We start from the raw sequence: 4,693 nt of genomic DNA, 5'->3' as shown, positions 1-4,693 counted from the left end.
ACAAAAATTCCTTAAGATCTAAGTTTTTTTCAAAGTGCAAGATTAAGTGGGTAATCTTGTACCCCAACAAAATTATGGTGCTCTGCTGTACAGGCAGTAAACAATTGACAGTTTTCCATGGTTTTCTGTTGCTGTTTACTAATAATTTGAATATATGAACAATTTATGCTCTTTTTTCATAACTGTATAATCATTGATCCTTAACAGTGATTAATAGCAAAGATACCTTTAGAACTTAGTTTTTAATTTCTACTTTCTTGTAATTTAAGACATGTAAATGCTACAGCTGTTTCCATGTTGTAGGCTCTTGGAAAAGGAAAAATATTCTTCACTATTCCCATTAACCCCACCAAACTCCTGCTACTGACATCACGGATGGAATGGTCAATCACAAGATTTTGAAACTTTGGTAGATTCATAATGCCAATTTCACATCCACAACCCTTCCAATTGTTTTCTGAGGTTCTTGGTGGGAACCTTAATCATTCTGCATATGCTTTTCATTTTCTGAGTCCCTCAATACTTTTACTATTTGTTTTCCCCACCCTACACCGTTTTCCTCTTCATAAATTTAACTGTCAATTCCCACTTGACATGTCTTAGTAATAAAAAATATTAGGTTGACGCATATGACATTGCTGATTTTGAAAGTTTTTGAGCTACAGCAATTTCTAATGGTTCAACTTAATAACTGTTCACTGAAAAGGAGAGATTCCTACCATAAGGAGATGATTTTTTTTCTTTCAAGGAGGAACCGCTTAGCCACTTAGGGACACAGATGAAGCATGCTCAGCCTAACTTCTTTAGATGTTGAAATTCCATCAGATCTATAGGAGAATTTGGCTCATTGTGGAGTCTAATGCATGGTCTTGAAATTATGGCACATTTAATCTATGATTTGCGCTGGTATGTTTCCCACTTCATGGTAGTAATAACATGTTTAAAGGAAACTCTTAGGAAATCGTTATGCGTTTATATGTTGTATATTCGAGCAACTCTTCCATTCGCTTAAGAAGTACAGGGAACATGCAGTGTGCTTGGCAGGTCAAGGTCTTCTTCCCAATCCTCAGGCGGCTCCATGGCGGCAAATTAACTTCCGGAGCTCATATAGAAAATATTTTTTGCAGTCTTCCGTTTCCGATTGGCCTGTTTCCATGGTAACGAGAATGCCAACATTCTTGGCCGTTATGGCGGGGCTCAGCGGGGCGCAGATCCCCGATGGGGCTTTCACCGCGGCGGTCTACGGGCTCATCCGGGATTCCCGCTACGCCGAGGCCGTGCAGCTGCTGGGCGGAGAGCTCCAGCGGAGCCCAAGGAGCCGCGCCGGCCTGTCGCTGCTGGGCTACTGCTACTACCGCCTGCAGGAGTTCGCGCTGGCGGCCGAGTGCTATGAGCAGCTGGGCCAGCTGCACCCGGAGCTAGAGCAGTACCGCCTGTACCAGGCCCAGGCCCTGTACAAAGCCTGCCTTTACCCGGAGGCCACCCGGGCCGCCTTCCTCCTCGTGGACAACCCCACCTACCACAGCCGGGTCCTCCGCCTCCAAGCCGCTATCAAGTACAGCGAGGGCGATCTGCCTGGGGCCCGGAGCCTGGTGGAGCGGCTCCTGAGTGGGGAAGCAGGGGACGAGAGTGGGGGCGAGAGCGAGCCAGATGGCCAGGTCAACCTGGGTTGCCTGCTCTACAAGGAGGGGCAGTATGAAGCCGCGTGTTCCAAGTTCTCTGCGGCCCTGCAGGCCTCAGGCTACCGGCCTGACCTTTCCTACAACCTGGCTTTGGCCTACTACAGCAACCGACACTATGCCCCAGCTCTGAAGCATATCGCCGACATTATTGAGCATGGCATCCGCCAGCACCCGGAGCTAGGTGTGGGCATGACCACCGAGGGCATTGAGGTTAGCAGCGTTGGCAACACCTTAGTCCTCCACCAGACTGCTCTGGTGGAAGCCTTCAACCTCAAGGCAGCCATAGAATACCAGCTGAGAAACTTTGAGGCGGCCCAGGAAGCCCTCACCGACATGCCACCTCGGGCAGAGGAAGAGTTGGACCCTGTGACTCTGCACAATCAGGCCCTCATGAACATGGATGCCAGGCCCACAGAAGGATTTGAAAAGCTGCAGATTTTGCTCCAACAGAACCCCTTTCCCCCAGAGACTTTTGGCAATCTGTTGCTTCTCTACTGTAAGTATGAGTATTTTGACCTGGCAGCAGATGTCCTGGCAGAAAATGCCCATTTGACTTATAAGTTCCTCACACCCTATCTCTATGACTTCTTGGATGCCATGATCACTTGCCAGACAGCTCCTGAAGAGGCTTTCATTAGGCTTGATGAACTAGCTGGCATGCTGACTGAGCAGCTCCGGAAACTCACTGTACAAGTACAGGAAGCAAGACACAATCAAGATGATGAAGCTGTCATAAAGGCAGTGAATGAATACGATGACACCCTTGAGAAATACATTCCAGTGTTGATGGCCCAAGCAAAGATCTACTGGAACCTTGAAAATTACTCAATGGTAGAAAAGATCTTCCGCAAATCTGTGGAATTCTGTAATGACCATGATGTGTGGAAGCTGAATGTGGCTCATGTTCTGTTCATGCAGGAAAACAAATACAGAGAAGCCATTGGTTTTTACGAGCCCATAGTCAAGAAGCACTATGATAACATCCTGAATGTCAGTGCTATTGTATTAGCTAACCTCTGTGTTTCCAAGTCAGAATGAAGAAGCCTAGGAGCTGTTGAGGAAGATCGAGAAAGAGGAAGAGCAGCTCTCCTGTGAAGACCCCAATAAGAAAATCTACCATCTGTGCATCGTGAATTTGGTGATAGGGACACTTTACTGTGCCAAAGGAAATTATGACTTTGGTATTTCTCGGGTTATCAAGAGCTTGGAGCCTTATAGTAAAAAACTGGGAACAGATACCTGGTATTATGCCAAAAGATGCTTCCTGTCTTTGCTAGAAAACATGTCAAAGCACACTGTCATGCTGCGTGATAGTGTTATTCAAGAATGTGTCCAGTTTCTAGAGCACTGTGAACTCTATGGCAGGAACATACCTGCGGTTATTGAACAACCCCTGGAAGAAGACAGGATGCATATTGGGAAGAATACAGTCACCTATGAATCCAGACAGTTAAGAGCTTTAATTTATGAGATTATAGGGTGGAATATATAGTAATGGCTGATAATGGCTTTTATCATAATGGCTTTTGTTATCTATATTTGACCTTTTGTTTTTTCTTATTTAGCCTTGACATTTTACAGTGTTCCTTGGTTACCTTTTTATTTTATAAAATAAAATATATTTACTACAACATATATCATATATTTTACTAACTGCCCTAACTTTAAAATTGTAATAATAAATGTTAGGGTTTGGAACGTTTCCATATAATGAAGACGTGTAGGGAGCAAGCAGTGTGAGATAAATCATTTCTGGAGTCTTTCACCCAGCTGCAATCACAGTCACCAGATATTACCACCTGCAATTTCCTGAGTGACATCTCTGTACAAACAAGGACCCTAAACAGCAATTGACATTTCAGTTTCAGGCAGTTGAAGATGGTGTAGCATGTGCCATTGGACTGTTGGATTTGCATTCCTCCGGTGTATTTCCATTCTTCTGATGACTGGTATATAAATGATTTCTAGCCCATGGCTAGACCATTTCTCCATCAGCAAATGAAGACCAAATCTCAATAAAGCCAGCTCTATATTGCCATCTCAGGACAGACTGTGCTGTCCAATAAGTCTAATGCTTATCTTGGCTGTTTGCCTCTACACCTTTTTAAATTCCTTTAGATTTGTGGATCTCAATAAGGTTGGCTTCAGATCTTGGCCTAAGCCCTTTTAGAATTACCGATACTAAATGGATGAGAATTGTTTTTCCTGGTTTATGTTAATTTTTTTCCATAAGTTGGTTGGTTGGTTGATTGTTTCTTAAGTTTTAACATCAACATATTCCATTTTTGATTTTCCAGAACGATTGTGCCTCTGTATGAATACTGACGGGTATTAAGTAGGGACATTTTCTGATGTTTTAAGTATATGGGAAAATAAGCATTGAACTGAGAATGAGAAGACTAAGGTGTGAGTTCGAAACCTTCCACAATCTAGTTTTAGGCCTTAAACAATTCATTTCCCTCTTGGAGACTCACAGTAATTTTAACTACTCTATGGCACTCTACAATTACGTCTGACTCTAATGTCTCGTTGTGTATAAGCTATATAGAGGAAAGTTGCCTAACTTCTTTTCTGACCTGGATGTATAAACAAGTCTATCAAGAAATGAAATATGTAATTGTATTTCAAATAAAAGTTCTCTGGTATTTGGGGCTTGCGATAACTATTAGTCCCTAAGAAAACTGTTTATTTTTGTTATTGTTGGATACTATCACATCAATTACCACCAAAATATTTGGATTTTTGCCTTTCTACTAGGAGCTTTTGCTTACAGCTCTAGCTATGTATGTATACAAGGCAATCCCTATTCCCTGCTATGGTTGTGCATAACTGAAGAATTTTGTAAATATTTAGAAATTATTTAATTTTCTTAACTTCCCTTTTTGGTTTATCTACTAATATATGTATATGCAATATATGTATTTGTTGAAAGGAAGATTTGCTTTTAATCGTTTCCAAAAATGCTATAACACTCTTCAGTTCAGGAGCTTTATTGGCAAGCTACTATAAGG

The 4,693-nt window shown here is 42.4% G+C and overlaps 1 pseudogene; it reads left to right on the top strand.

Annotated features, from left to right (window-relative positions):
• Positions 1-1,187: 1,187 nt before the first annotated feature.
• LOC119544456 lies at positions 1,188-3,174 on the top strand (annotated as a pseudogene).
• The last annotated feature ends 1,519 nt before the right edge of the window (positions 3,175-4,693 follow it).

Source organism: Choloepus didactylus, chromosome 9 (assembly GCF_015220235.1).
Source record: "Choloepus didactylus isolate mChoDid1 chromosome 9, mChoDid1.pri, whole genome shotgun sequence".
NCBI lineage: Eukaryota > Metazoa > Chordata > Mammalia > Pilosa > Megalonychidae > Choloepus > Choloepus didactylus.
Note: the sequence above shows the minus strand (reverse complement) of the source record. Positions and strands in the feature narration are given on the sequence as shown.